This window comes from Prionailurus viverrinus, chromosome B1, assembly GCF_022837055.1.
Source record: "Prionailurus viverrinus isolate Anna chromosome B1, UM_Priviv_1.0, whole genome shotgun sequence".
In the NCBI taxonomy this organism is placed as follows: Eukaryota; Metazoa; Chordata; class Mammalia; order Carnivora; family Felidae; genus Prionailurus; species Prionailurus viverrinus.
In genome coordinates, this window is record NC_062564.1 from 39,515,489 (window position 1) to 39,531,206 (window position 15,718).

General features: G+C 39.9%; 1 protein-coding gene across 17 annotated transcripts in view; it reads right to left on the reverse strand.

Moving 5' to 3' along the window:
• CSGALNACT1 (chondroitin sulfate N-acetylgalactosaminyltransferase 1) overlaps positions 1-15,718 on the reverse strand; it is a 342,341-nt gene that overhangs the window by 168,875 nt on the left and 157,748 nt on the right. For 4 of the 17 annotated variants that reach the window (XM_047856682.1, XM_047856680.1, XM_047856679.1 and 1 more), the window contains 2 exons: positions 8,881-9,026; positions 2,236-2,373 (listed from right to left, as the gene is read on the reverse strand). The exons of 11 other annotated variants lie outside the window; for them this stretch is intronic. The gene's annotated coding sequence lies outside the window, so the exon portion shown is untranslated. The remainder of the gene's footprint in view (positions 1-2,235; positions 2,374-8,880; positions 9,027-15,718) is intronic. 2 more of the 17 variants (XM_047856681.1, XM_047856677.1) reach the window with 2 other exon arrangements.

Genomic DNA, 15,718 nt, shown 5'->3' on the forward strand with positions numbered 1-15,718 from the left:
CAGCATTATCTATAACAGCCAAGATACAGAAGCAATTTGAGTATCCATCAACAGATGACTGCATAAAGAAAATGTGATGTTTATGTATATATATAATGGAATATTCTCATCCTTAAAAAAGAATGAGATCATGGGGCGCCTGAGTGGCTCAGTCAGTTGAGCATCTGACTTTGGCTCAGGTCATGATCTCACGGTTTGTGGGTTCAAGCCCTGCATTGGGCTCTGTGCTCACAGCTCAGAACCTGGAGCCTGCTTCAGATGCTGTGTCTCCCTCTCTCTCTGACCCTCCCCCGTTCATTCTCTGTTTCTCTCTGTCTCAAAAATAAATAAACGTTAAAAAAAAATCCTAAAAAAAAAATAAAAGAATGAGATCTTGCCATTCACAACATTGATGGACCTGCAGAGTATTATGCTAAGTGAAATAAGTCAACAAAGACAAATTCCACTGGATTTCACTTATATGTAGAATCTAAAAAAAAATGAACAAAAAAAAATAAACAACAACAAAGCAGAAATAGACTTATAAATTCAGAGAATAAATTGGTGATTTACAAAGGGGAGTAAAGGGACAGGTGAAATAGGGGAAGGGGATGCAGAGGTACAAACTTCCAGTTATAAAATAAGTAAGTCACAATAGTCAATAATATTGTAATAACTTTGTATGGTCATACAGAGTAACTACACTTATCATGGTGAGCATTTCATTATGCATATCATTGTCAAATCACTATGTTGTACATCTGAAACTTATTATGTGAACTATATTTCAATTAAAAATTATATACAGGAGTGCCTAGGTGGCTCAGTCAGTTAAGCACCCAACTCTTGATCTTGGCTCAGGTCACGATTTCATGGTTCATGGGATCCAGCCCTGCATCATGCTCTGTGGTGATAGCATGGAGCCTGCTTGGGATTCTCTCTCCCTCTTTCTCTTTGCCCTTCCCCCACATGCGCTCGCTCTCTCGCTCTCTCTCTCTCTCTCTCAAAATAAATAAACTTCAAAAAAAATTATATATATATATATGGATATAGATATAGATATAGATATCAAATTATTATTATAATGACCAAACACTAGATACAATGAGACAGAAAAAAAGGGATGGAGAATCATGCTCACTCTTCAGCTAGGCTTAAATCCAGAGATACTATAGCCTTTCCTCACTACCTAAAAATGAAGGCAACACAAAGAACAGAGCCAAAAGATATAATTCTAATTCCTGGATCAAGGAATCCCAGAAGCCAGCTGCCCCTGTACCCTTTTTTGCTTGAGCCGGTATGAACTGAGTTTCTATCTTTTGTAGTAGGAAGAGTCTAAACTACTAAATTCACTCTAGAGAAGGGCAGCCATTCTAACAGCTACTGTTGTTGAGATGCCTCAAAAGATTTCTCAGCTGGAAGTCCTAGTGACCAGGGTAGACCAATATAGCCAGATTAGACCTTGGCCAGAAGACATGGACAAAAACACGCATACTTCGGAGAAAAAATTCTGAGCTACACTGAACCCAATGCAAAACCATGAAGTATATACAGTATCACACCAGCCTCTGACATTAAAATAAAAGTAAGATGATTTGATTTCAGTCTAAGTGACCTTTTCCCAAAACTAGTCAAGCTACCAAATGCCTCAGTCCTTTCTGATAATAATAAGCAAGTGTGATTCAGAACAACATAATAGCAGAGAACTGCATTCAGCTTTCACTAAAATTATCAATCACTATACATCCAATTACTTTGATTATAGGGCTTGCTTGGGATGATGTTCACTTGCAGGCATTCGGTTTCAGCTTATTTCAACTCTCCAGTCACCTTCCTGCTACCTTGTACTACACAAGCCACACACCCTCCACATTCGGTTTGAAACTGCCAACAAAGAACCAATGATTGCTCTGCGGTAACTGAGCGACTGAAATAAAATTTCAAAGCCTTCCAAATTCTGTTGGCCACCTGCTCTTACTCTGGATTTGAGAGAACTCAAACCAATGAGGCCCAACACTGACAACTGTCACTCTCTGTGGCCCACAGCTTTTGGGGTATGTTTATATTGCTTAGTTATGATTAAATGACCCATAAGAAACACAAACTGGGCCAAGCCTAATAGTCTGCTACATTAATAGGTCTGGCTAAAGTGTTTCTTAAAAACTTTCCAGTGAGGGGCAATACTATCTCTGGTAACAAAATAAGAAGCCCTGTGTGCCACCCACCAGCTTTATGACTTTTGAAAAGATCACTCACCACAGTACTTTTTTTCATCCGTGGAACGTGAGAGTCAAATTAAATGATCACCATCCAAAGCAAACATTTGAGAAATGTGTGATCTCTAAACTTGGAAGCTTATGGTCATGTGCCTCCTGGGCAATGGTATTGGGTATTCTGTAATTAAGTTATGAAGACAGTTAATATTATTTGTGCTGGATTTTTTAAGTCTATGGTGATTTTCACATTAGAATTTCAAGCTGAGCTGAAATAAAGCTTTTTGACAAAGTAAGGCTTAGCTTGGATTTTGAATTAAGAAAAAGTTTAGACTAACAGTTAACCTTGGATTAATATTTATTTTACTAATGTTAGCTATATATCCCATGGTGATATTCTATTTCCTCCAGGAAATTTATGCCATTATAAAATTCTAGCTAATGCCACTAAATTTTGGACATAAAACACACTGCCAGTGAACACTATTAACTGCTTATTCAAAACCAACTATTTATAAAATCAAAAGAAGTATAACCTAACTACACTCAGAGAAAAATGAATGAATCTTCTGCTACCATATTCCTTTCTGTCACAGTGTGTCCCAGAATGACTGGTGACATTCTCAGTTCCATGGCTGTGGCAATACATAGCTAGGAATAAAGCGTTCTAAGTCATCTCTGTTTTCTTTTTTAAGAGCTTGTTATCGAGTTCAATGCAAAGAAGATATTCAGAAGCAAGTGTGATGGCACCACGGCCAATGGACAGTGGGCTGGGGCTGGGGGGACATCAAAGTGGACTTTGGAATCAATAGATCTGGATTCTAGCCCCCCACATTCCCTAGCTGTGTACCCTCAGACAACTTATTTAATCTCTCTGAGCCTCTGTGTCTCAACTTTATTTAAAGAATTAATAAGAAGTACTTTCAAAGGCTGTTGGAAGGAATGATGAGGGAATTATATATGTAAAATAGACTACATAGTGCTTGGAATACTTCAGAACCTGGTGTGCGTTTCTTCTGGCCTATCCTTCAGGGAATCACTCCAGACCACTACAAAGAGAGAGCACACACTGGTAAGAGCTCTAAGTTAGCAGGAAGAGGGCTGCTTTCCATGTGAGTTTACACTCTCCAGTAACTACTGACATAATTTCTGTGGCAAGGCTAAGGACCACATGTGACTGAAGAAGGTAAAGCACAAAGGGACCTCATGAAAGCACCTCATGTACCATGTGAGAAGCTTGATTATCCTTCTTCTGATTAAACATGCAGTTATGGGGCTTTTCCCACACCACCTTCAGAGTAGGTAGATCCAGTAGATTCTGACTTGGTACCAGCACCCTATGTTCTCACCTGGGCCCTTTCGTTCTCTTGAGTGGAAAAATCCGCCAAAGAAGCCTGTGGCTACACAATACCACTTCACTATCCCTGTATTAATTCCCTGACTGGTTACCATAAAAACCCACTAGTCTTACTAAGCTATTTCCTGCCTTGCTTCTGGTGGTATCACAGGGAGGAACGGAGATTCTAGAGAATGCTAGGCCATGAGATGTAAGATGAGAAGATCCGTAACAAAGAACCTCTCTCCAAGAGAACATAAGATCAACCTCTACATTACCAAATTATCAGCTTATCGACGAAGCAGAGCTCCAGTCTGAACAGCACCTTGCTTGAGGAGCTCAGGAACAGACCCTCAATGGTCCTGTTCTTTACCACTTCCCACCCCCCCTCCCCAGTGGCCTCCAGGAGCAAAGCAGCGCCAGCGCCCAGACACAGGACAGCAGGGAGAGGCCCAGAGGCTGAGAAACTCCGAGCCACAGCAGCACATCGGTTTTCTTTCAACATGAAAATCAATTCCCTTTAGGAAACATGCCCAACATCAAAAAGTCTTGTGGAGACACCTACTGCAGCTTTAGTGAAAAGAATTGGAACTTAGAAAGTTCTTCCAAGTAGAGAGACTCTCAACCTCTAGAAAATCCAAGACCACCTGCAGAGCTTCTCAGAAATGCAGATAACTGGCAGCAGCCCTGACACACAGAATCAGAAACTCCAGTGATGGGCTGGGGCATCTGTATTTCTTTTCAGCCCCAGATGGAAGGCTGGGAAATGCTGGCTTAGTTTGTGACAGCTAGTGAGATGCAAGTCTAACTTGGAATCAGGTTTTCATCCATGGGCAGTGCCTCTAAAAGGCTGGTTAGTGGGACACTATTCTTAAAAAGGTTAAGAAATGTCATGCTGGAAAAGGGTTCTGTGGAAAAGAAAGCCAGGAATCAGGAAGTCATATTATACATTACTTTACTTTAGAACTCCCAGAATCTTTAATAGGCCACAGTGCATTGTACCCTACGAGAAAGGAGTACATTTTCCAAGCTTATCTGGTCACCAAAAACTTTCCTTTTGAAAAGCATCCCACAGCACTAGTAATCTGGGTAACTAACACTTTGGGAAGTGCTGGTCTAATGTAATTGTCCTCCATTAACTGTCTCTAGAGGTTTCCTAAAATGACAGTCTGACAAAAATACTCCTTTCAAAAGTTGTTTGTGTTCCTGCCCTCAGGGCTGGAGTATAAGGAAGAGTAACCATTGAAAACTGTCTCTGTCCAGAGATTAGTTTAGAACCAGGTGATGAAGTTCCTATGTCCCTTCTTTTCTCCACCTAGGATGCTACTCTGAACACTTCCAACTTTTATCCCTGTGTTTTGATACCTGTCAGTCAAGTATTTGCCCCTAATAAAATTAACATTCTTAGATTTTTTTACAGTCAAGATGTCTGGCTCATGCCGAGGCTCCCTTCTGATCTTTATATTATGGTCAGCCTCAATTGGATAGACTGATGAATTTAAGGCCTGAAAGGGAACTGTAGGAACTGTCACTGATTTTATATAAAATGCTTATTATATTCTGTAGTAGGGTGAATTATTCAGAAGAGCCCACATTCCTAAGTTCCTAATAAAAAAAAATTCAGACAATATGATAATATATCTTTAGCCTTAGGCTGTGTTCACTATGCATATCAGTCATTCTTCCCTCCCTATTTGAACTCTACAGAAACGGAGAGGGCAGTGGCCACACCAAGTGGGGAGTGGACCATCTGGCAGTCCTGGCCCTTTTATCAGGACCCAGAAGCTGTGGCCGCCCCTGTGACTGCTCAAAGAGGTGGCCCAGGAGCGGATCTTTTTTTCCAGATACCTGCTCTTTGATAAAGAAACTTTCTTGTCTTCTGCCCTATTTGGAGATTCACCAAGGTGTTTAGGTCCAAGGTTTAACTTTCTCAGTTCAGGGTGCCATTCATGTCTCATTAATTTTTCTAACACCCCTTGACTTAAAAGAAATGGCTAACAGTTTTTTTTTCATTAATCAGTTAGGTCCACTAGTTTATGAGTATTTATATCCTAATAACTTAGTAACTGTTTAAGAATATGATACATTGAAAGAAAAATAACAGTTTTATAGCATTCTTAACCACATTACTTAACAATGGGAGGTGTGCATCTCTTGGGCACTGCACTGTTTTGCAAACTGAGGATCAGATTAGGCACCACCACCCCATTTTGTGTAGCAATTGCTTCTTATCAGAGTAACTGCTGAAAATGCAGTTTCCCAAAGATGTGATATCATCAAAAGGAGCATAGCTCAATCTAATGTTGAAAGTATGAACTACCTTGAGCTAGCAGTTTGCATGATGGCCAAGAGATGTCTAGCACCCTTTACTTGAAAATGTAAAAAATTCCAAAGCACAATTGTGGATTCCCTTTGGTGCCCTGGAGTACCTTGATACACAGTTTGGGAAACAATGTAAAGGTAAAAGATTCTTTGTAAGATGTTTCATAATCCTTCTCTAGCATTTGGCCAACCAAATATATGCCATAAGGGCAAAGTAAGGGTCCAATAACCATAAGGAGAAAGATTTCACCAGACACAGAAAGTAGGCAGAGATGCCATTTCAACCTAATTGGCAAAAGATGAAAATTCCTTCTTTCATTTATGATACTTCTCAGCTAGAGAGGCCTGATTTTTACCTCTTGGACAGTATTACACTACACCAGCTTACCAGTGAAATAAAGAGCTATTTAACTACACTGTTTATTTGATAAGATTTCCTTACGTAACCTTTTTGGTTTGGTTCACATACTATTCTCTCCACAAGCTGCTTATTTTCTATGGATTAATGATTTGCTTGTAAAGTATTGTGGCATTATTCACTTTAGGCTTTGGATGCCATAAGTCTCCTCAAAATCAGGGTTGTAATAATGTTTGTATCTTTGCATAACAAGATAACAATAGCTACACAAATTAACTAGATTCTAGTAGAAATTAACTCTAATTGACATAATTTTATGTATTTGAGCTTCAACTCTAAAAAGACTTTCCTGGGGCGCCTGGGTGGCGCAGTCGGTTAAGCGTCCGACTTCAGCCAGGTCATGATCTCGCGGTCCGTGAGTTCGAGCCCCGCGTCAGGCTCTGGGCTGATGGCTCAGAGCCTGGAGCCTGTTTCCGATTCTGTGTCTCCCTCTCTCTCTGCCCCTCCCCCGTTCATGCTCTGTCTCTCTCTGTCCCAAAAATAAATAAACGTTGAAAAAAAAAAATTTTTAAAAAAAAAAAAGACTTTCCTGATAAAAATCAGGGGGTATTTTGAAAATCTATTTAGCTTTAGAATGAGAACTAGAAGCTCCCTGTTCTACCCAGTCTGAGGACTTCAGAGTAGAGGATCTTGGCAGACAGCTTTCCCCTCAAAGGCACGTCCACTGCCTTACCCAGCCTATTCCAAATGAACAGAAATCAGGATCACTTCTCCCTAGACAATCCTGAAAAGAATGCAATGTCATGGGGTCCTGAAAAGACTGCTGGTACTGCTCCCATCTCAGCTCTCATAAGCTCTGTGGCCTGGGCTAGGCTTGTCTGTGACATGAAAGTTACTTAGCATTCCTGGGCCCACTCAGTCATTGTGTCAACCAAAATGCCTTCTCAAACATTCCAAACACCCATCAACTACCATTCTTGAATAAGATTTAGATCCAGTCCTTGTTTAACAGGTGAGGAAACTGAGACTCAGAGATGTAAAGAAATCATTCAAGGTCATATGGTCAAGTACAACTACGATTTAGGACCCCTGCCCACCTGCCCAGAATTCATGCCATGCATAGAGCAGTTAAGTCATTTCTTTCAGCTCTAACAATCCAAGACTTTGTGATCAAAAGGAGATGGGATTTATAATAGTAAATAAACCTCGGAAGAAAATGGAAATGTCAAAAACCAGTTATCTTGCCAAATGTTCAGACTCCTAGATCCAGAGGAAAAATTTCATGAGGGCAGGGGTTCTTATCTCTTGTTCACTTCTGTATTTCCAACTCCTAGAATCCTGCCTAGTGCATAGAAGACACTTAGCAAATTTTCTGAGTGCACTGGCATACTATAAGAAATGGCAATGTGTATGGGTAGTATTTGTACTTAGGTAACATTCCGGAAGGACATGAGTTACTGGATTTTTTTTAAGTTTGCTTAGATGAACCTTATTTTCACATTACTCAGGATCAAATAATGATCTATAGAAATAATAATAATGTCTGTGATAAGTTCTCACTGGCTACTATATATTGAGGGTAGTGTTATATTAATATCTTTGTTATCACCAGCTGAGTACCCTGCCTATGGCTTTTTGTTGTTGCGTATTTGAAATGCTAGTCACATATGAAGTACGAGTATGAAACAAATCATAGCTGGAAGTCTACTGCTTGTGTTGAGAGTTTAAAATTTTGCCTCTCGAGAGGGACGACACAGAGAAGAAAGCCATGCCCCTTGATAATGGTGGCATTATCTGATCCAAGTTTGGACAGGACTTCCCTTCTAAGGATCTCTCTTTCAATGTAGAGGTATTCATGCCTTTGCCACTGGCTCCTAGAACAATAGAATACAGGGGTTCTGCAGCATCATCTATTTGGAAGGAGGTACATACCAGTTTGCAATACTGCTGAGAATGTGAATTCATCTGGCAACTTTATTACAAGAAATTCAGTGATGTGTGCACAGTCTCATTTTCATCCACAACTTGGTAGTTATTTACTACTTATGTTTGTTTATAATGGGTCCAAGTTAGAAAAGTGTTGACTTGTTTAGGGTAGCAACCTAGTTGGGGAGAGGCAGGAAACAGGATCCTCACCACCTGGCTCTAACTTAATCAGCTCAACTGGGGACAAGGAGTAGAGGGCCCTGGTGGGGTATGCAGTAGGAATGGCAAGGAGTCTGCAGCACAGAATAGTGTGAGCCGGGGGAACAAAGCTGGAAATAACCAGCTTTGGTTTGGAAATAACCAGCTGGAAATAAATGGATGGAAGTTTGCCATCTAGACCAGAAGAAACTACACAGAGGTACAGACTAAGAGGAGAGAGTACAGAATGCAAAGGAACATTAATATATGGGCGACAGGAAGGAGATTAGGAAGGAACAACGAGAAAAGAGGGAGAAAACTGTAAGCAAGTATTGTTAACGTTATATAAACCAAGAGAAGCGAGAGTTTCAAGGACAGCGGCCAAAGAGTCAAAGGATGGAGAGAGGTCAGGTCACAGTGATATCCATAATCTGGCTTTCCATGTACTAAAAATAATAGTTAAGATGTCATGTATCAAATTACAGTGAAACGAACAATAACAATGAGACCAAAACCCACAACAACGACTTCAGGGGAAGAAGACTTACGTGATGATATAACACAAGAACAACACACCTGACCCTCATGTGGCCAGCTAATCCATGCCCAAGTACAGCTTCTGTTCCAACTTTAGGTCAGAATTCAAATTAGGACAATTTTCCAAGACTGTAGGTAAGTATTATATTTCACTTGCCTGCAAAAAAATATCCTAAAAGTCAAATGTTGTAAATCATATGATGGCATTTAATTTAATTTTAATTTAATCCTTTTTTCCCCTTCTATCAAGACTGTTCCTTGGCATATATCCCACAGGCTCAGGATTAGGTGGCTATTCACATTTTCTATAAACTTAGAAAACACATTTAGGGGCACCTGGGTGGCTCAGTCAGTTAAGCGTCTGACCCTGGATTTCCACTCAAGTCACGATCTCACAGTTCGTGAGTTCGAGCCCCGAATCACGGGATTCTCTTCCTCTCCTCTCTCTCTGCCCCTCCCCTGCTTGCTCTTTCTCTCTCCATCTCTCTCCCGCAAAATGAATAAATAAACTTTAAAAAGAAAAACACATTTAATGATACAATCAGCCCTGGCTGCAAGCTTTTCTTACATTTGAGATTTTGATTCTTCTATTAATACTGAGACATTCTTCCAATATATGTCTTTCCTGTTTCTTGCAACCAAGAATCCTAAATAATATCCAATATTTTAATTTGTCAAGAAATAGAATTTTAAATATTAATTATCATTACATTCTAAAAGAATAGATATTTTAAATATTAATACGTAAGAAAAAAGACCAGAGCCTCAAACTAAAGATTATTCTCTTAGAATATTAGCTCTTTGAAAACATCACCTGACTTTTCTCATTTTTCCTGCAGAGGACTGACACCTTCACCAGACACTGGATTCCAATCCAAAAATTGACACTTCATAACCACAAAGTGTATTTAAAGTCTAACTTGTAGTAAGTCTCTTATGTTTGCTGAGCTGAAAATATGCAACTCTTTATTAAAAGGTTTAAGTGTAAATATTAATACTTCTAATTACCACATATTTTTAAAGAGCTTTAGAAAAAAATTTAAAGTATCAACTTGGATTAGATGGTTTCCTAATAGTAGAGATGAATTTAGTGCTTTCTGGTGGCTCTGATCATAGAATCATGTCAGTAATGTTAAAAAATCTTTGGGGCGCTCAGTCAGTTAGGCGACTGACTCTTGACTTCAGCCCAGGTCATAAACTTACAGTCATGGCATCAAGCCCGGCATAAAGCCCTGCATCAGGCTCCATAGTGAGCGTGGAGCCTGTTTGGAATTCTCTCACTCCTTCTCTCTCTACCCTTCTCCCCGTTCGTGTTCTCACGCTCCTTCTCTCTCTAAATAAATAAATAGGCACTTAAAAAAACTAAGTAACAATCGAGCTAAACGTTTCCAGAAGGTTATAATTCTTTCTTTTGCCCACCTTCACCTCTAATTTTCATCCCCCCCCCTTTCCCTCAAACCTTTACACATAGCCCCATCAGATCCTTGCCATCCCATCTCAACAAACATGTTCACAGGCTGACGAGACTCAAGTTTCATTTTATATTCTTCAGGAAAGATATTACACACTGGGTCAGAACCTTCAAGTAAAAGAACTGCTTCGTAGGTGTCAGCTGAACATTTTGAAATTGTGCTCTTTCAAGCACCAGAGTGTTATTTACAGTTTTAGAGTCATGATTTTCCACATAAAAGGTCCATTAGTGTGATGGAAAAAAAAAATGACTGAAGTAGCTGGCTCCTTATGAGCAATCAAATCAAAGCCTGGAGTCTGTCATGCCCTCTGCTCATGACAGAACAAATATTTCTTCCCTTAATCATAAAAGTAATTTTTTAAATGTCATACAAGTTTTTCTGGATGAGCAATAAGATCCTATTCTCTTTACTGAAGAAAAACAGGTGAGGAAGTGGATAATTTTGAATCAGATTTTAACTGCAAATATAGGCAAAAATAAGAAAAGGAATAACAAGGTCTAAAAGTAAATCCCAAAGGTCTTATCAATGTAAATCCAGTTTGTTTTTATTACAGAATACATTTTTAAATAAAAAGTGATTTAAAGATCTGCCCAAATGAAAAATAAAGCTTAAGGAAGGAAAAGTCCCCAAAGAAATTCCTTTCAATTTTGTTTTTACTTTTAAATGATTAATTATCTTTTTTAAAAGCAAGGTCTTTGACTTTTTGATTTTTAATTTTGGTAAAATACATATAATATTTACAATCCCAGTGATATTTAAGTATACAGTCCAGGAGTATTTAATACATTCACATTGTTGTTCAACCAATCCCCAACAGTCTTCATCTTGCAAAATCGAAACTCTGTACCAATTAGACAACACTATGTTCTCCCCTCGCCCCCTCCCCGGCAGCAACCATTCCTCTTCTTGTCTTTATGAATTTAAAGACTCCAGATACCTCTTATAAGTTGAGTCATATAACATTTTGTCTTTTATTTTTTCTGTTACTGGCTTATTTCACTTCACGTCATGTCCTCACGGTTCACCCGTGTTGCAGCATGTGTCCAAACTTCTTTCCTTTTTAAGGCTGAATACTATTCCATTGCATGCATATATCCTGCATCTTATTTATCCACCTATCTGTGAATGGGTACATGAGTTGCATCCAACCTCTCTGACTTACATTTTAAACAATTTAACTAAGTAGGCACTGGTGCTGGAGTGAGAACACCTGGCTCCAAATCCCTCACCATCTAAACTCCATGTTAGCATAGAAAATACAAACGTTAAAATGAAAGAAGGTGGTAAAGGAAAGATACCATGAGCACTCAGCAAATTAAAATCCTGATGTCAGTAGGTTCTGATGAGGGTTTTTTATACCAGAAATTCATCCAAACATTTGTTGGGGAATATGAGTAAGAACAAACATATGCTAAACACTAAAAATGCAGAGCCCTGCCTCCTGTGAGGACCATGATGGCCACGGGACAGACATCTAAGTGGTAAGCAGCTGTAAAGAGTGGGAAAAAGAAGGTGATAGAGAGGCACAGTGGCCCAACCACTCCCTCTCCAGAGCTGAGTCCTACAGAAGGAAGGGAGTCAGATGGGCACAGAGGAAGAAGGCTCTGCAGATAGGAGACGGCAGAACCAGGCAGGGATTGTGAGAGGCTGAAGCACAGGCTTGGAAGAGAGAAACTAACTCAAAGAAAAGGGAATCTCAATAAGCAGAGCCCAAAAGAGAATAGAAAAGACAGAAAAACAAGGTCTAATTAAGTATCAATCAATAGAAAGAAATGAAAACCCACTAGAAGGCATGCATCACTGGATACCCATTCTGGTGCCAATGTGAATCTCCTGGCCCTTGCTTGCCTGGAGAAGCTTCGTCTGCTGAAAACAAATTGTGGCTCAGGAGTATAAATTAAAATTGTAGCAGCAAAAACTGACACTCATTAAAAGCTTACTGACTTTGTGTCACACTTCATTCCATTAGATGGAAATATTTTAAAAGTTGAAAAGATTTCCAAAAATTCACAAAATACAAACTTCTCTGCTTAATTCTCTGGTTTTTCAAATATGAGCAATGTTACAAGTTACTATATTTTATACTAGTATTTACTTATAATACCTACTTCATTCTCAATAAAGACTGAATTAGCTACCATTTTATGTTACCTGGTAATCACATTTCATGGGTTCCCAGAACTGCAAAAGACCTGCAACATTATTTGTCTACACAAAGAGAGTTTCTATTCCCCAGACACTCCCCAAGGAACTAACTGACCACCAAAATGAGAACAGAAAGGCCTGTGCTCTGCTCAGAGAGGAGTCCAAGAGACTCTGGTACAAACAGTAGCGATAATGCAATGACATGCGCCAGTGCAGAAGCACAGGCAAGGGGCTAGGGAGCCAGAGGAGCTACCCTCAAGACAAGGACATCCCTTTGTTCACTTTTCCATTCACTCACTCATCCTCCCACTCCCTTCTTCAGGGCCTCATAGGAGCTTTCCGTGAGTGCTGGTGATGCCTGTACAGGAATGCTCACTGTAGGAATTGCTGCTGAAGGGTAAGACGTTCCTGGGGTGGGTGGCAAGGTCAAAAGTATTGCAGGCAGAGGGGTGCCTGGCTGGCTCAGTCCATTGAGTGTCCAACTCCTGGGTTCAGCTCAGGTCATGATCTCGCAGTTCATGGGTTCAAGCCCTACATCAGGCTCCTCGCTGAGAGTGCAGAGCCTGCTTGGGATTCTCTCTCTCTCTCCCTCTCTCTGTCCCTCCTCCACTTGGTCTGTCTCTCTCTAAATAAATAAATTTTTTTTTAAAAAAAAGTATTGCAGGTAGAAAGAAAAGTATGAAGACCAACACAGCTTCCAGCGCTCACAGTGAGTGGGGGAAGGTCAGGCAGGTGAGGAGCAGAAGGTGGAGATGGTAAGCGTGTGACCAGGAGCACTTGGAGACAGCAGCACACCTTTCCCTTGTCAGGAAAAGAGGAATTAGCATGTGTGGCAATGTGAACACACTTCTGGGTAGGGAGAGACAGGAAAGAGCAACAGGGCACAGAGTGGGGTGAAAACATGGTGGGCAACAACCGACTGAGAAGGGATAGTGGGGCAACAGGCTCTGTGAAGGATGTGGTTACGACACCAGGACATCCTTACTGCAAACTTTTTATGGCCTAATGCTGTTAAATATCTGAATCAAACAGTCCACTGTCCCTGCTTGGACTCCATGGTCACCAGGCATTGGTGTAGCATGTCTGCAGACCGGAGGGAGAACACAACCCAATCACTCTTTTCCCAAATTACATGTTTGTTTCTTGCAAGTCTGGGGAAGGTCTACTGCTAAAGACATTCAAGTCTCTGAGTCTATAAAGGCCTCAGTCTGTAAGGAACAGTTCCTGAAGTCTGGCTTTCAGCCTCAGCTCCTGGACGTCAACATCTCTGAGCAGAGATCCACAGCACTGTGACCACCACCAAAACCCAGCTCGGGCTACAGCCTGCCCTCTGGCCACCCAAGCATTCTTCCTGTCTTGCTGCTCTCATAGCTTCATACTACAGCACAAACATCCTATAATTTCACATTTGCCCAAGCAGACCTTAATCAGCTTTTCACTGCTTCTCTATTTTGTAAAGTTTACTTTGGCTCTTTCCTACTACTATCTGAACATTTTAATAATTAGGGTCTACGTGGTGTTCTACTGACACTGTTCTCTTCTAACATCATCCAAGTCATCCTCAAAAACATTAAACATCATGGGGCGCCTGGATGGCTCAGTCAAGTTAAGTGTCGACTCCTGATTTCTGCTCAAGTCATGATCTCACAGTTTGTGAGATCGAGCCCTGTGTCAGGCTCTGGGCTGAGTGTGGGACTTGCTTGAAATCCTCTCTCTCCCTCTCTCTTTGCCCCTCCCCCACTTGTGCGCACACACTCACACGCACTCTCACTCTCTCTCTCCCTCAAAATACATAAGTAAACTTTTTTAAAAAAACATTAAACATCACAAGACCAAATATAAGAATAATTTCATATATCCCTCATTGGCCCTGAATCACTTAGGCCTCTTAGCCACTTGACTTTGTACACAGAAAAAAAATTATGAAGAGTTATTCTTTGATTATTTTTGTATTATTAACTTCTGGCCAAGCTTGTTTTTATTTTTCTATTATTAGTAACTCAGATACAATCCCTTTTACAATCCACATATTCCATTGTTTTAGTGCAAAGCAGTTCATTAATGTAAAATCAAATCAAATGCTTTGACTTCCATTCTTTCATTTCAATCAGTGTTACAAATTCTGAACAAAACCTCCACAGAAATTTGTTAAATCAACAGGAAAGATGAGTGGAACTTCTTGAACATCTGTATATGCTAAGCACAACTTACTATTTTTACTTTTATGGCTATTGAGCCATTTCTAAAGAATACTACAAATGGTTTGTATACACTTCAGATTTCAGACTGTTGCATTTCAACATTAATGATGTCCTTAAGGTTCTTGCTTTTTTTAAAGTTTAGTGTTGACAAATGTAATAAAATATCTTATCACAGAGACACTCAAAATCACTGGTTGTAAGAGCAGAACTTAAACAACATTCCCAACCTTGACATTTGTCCCCAGACCAAAACCAATGATAACAATCCATTAGGGCACTAGTCTCCAAACTTCCCCAAACACCCCGGAGGTGTTATAAGTTAGAGAGCAAGATCATTCTTCAATTTCCTAAGCCATTTTGTCTAAATAAATATTCTGCAGCATGGTCAAAATTACAGTGCCAATTTGATTACAGGCTAAATATTTGAGAAAGCTTAATATTCTATCACAACTCCCAAAAGAAGAACAAATGTTCCCATTCAAGTGAATATTTTTTTTTAATTTTTTTTTTCAACATTTATTTATTTTTGGGACAGAGAGAGACAGAGCATGAACGGGGGAGGGACAGAGAGAGAGGGAGACACAGAATCGGAAACAGGCTCCAGGCTCTGAGCCATCAGCCCAGAGCCTGACGCGGGGCTCGAACTCACGGACTGCGAGATCGTGACCTGGCTGAAGCCGGATGCTTAACCGACTGCGCCACCCAGGCGCCCCTCAAGTGAATATTTTTTAAGAAGAATTATGTAGTTCTTCTAAGTACATTATTGGCTTAAGTCATTTGCCACTGTGAGAAGAGATAAATTCTAAGGAAGTTGGTAACATTAAATGTAGATTACAGGCTTTACAAAGTGAACAAAAAGATTCAAGGCAGCCAAATAACCGAATTACTTTGAAAAAGTATTCATATCTTAAAATAATAATTTGTTGTTAATCAAACTATTGACAGTAAAATGAAATTTAACACATTTCAAGCACCACCAGAATACTGAATACAACTCAGACCATACCAAAGTTCATTTGTTAAGTAATTTA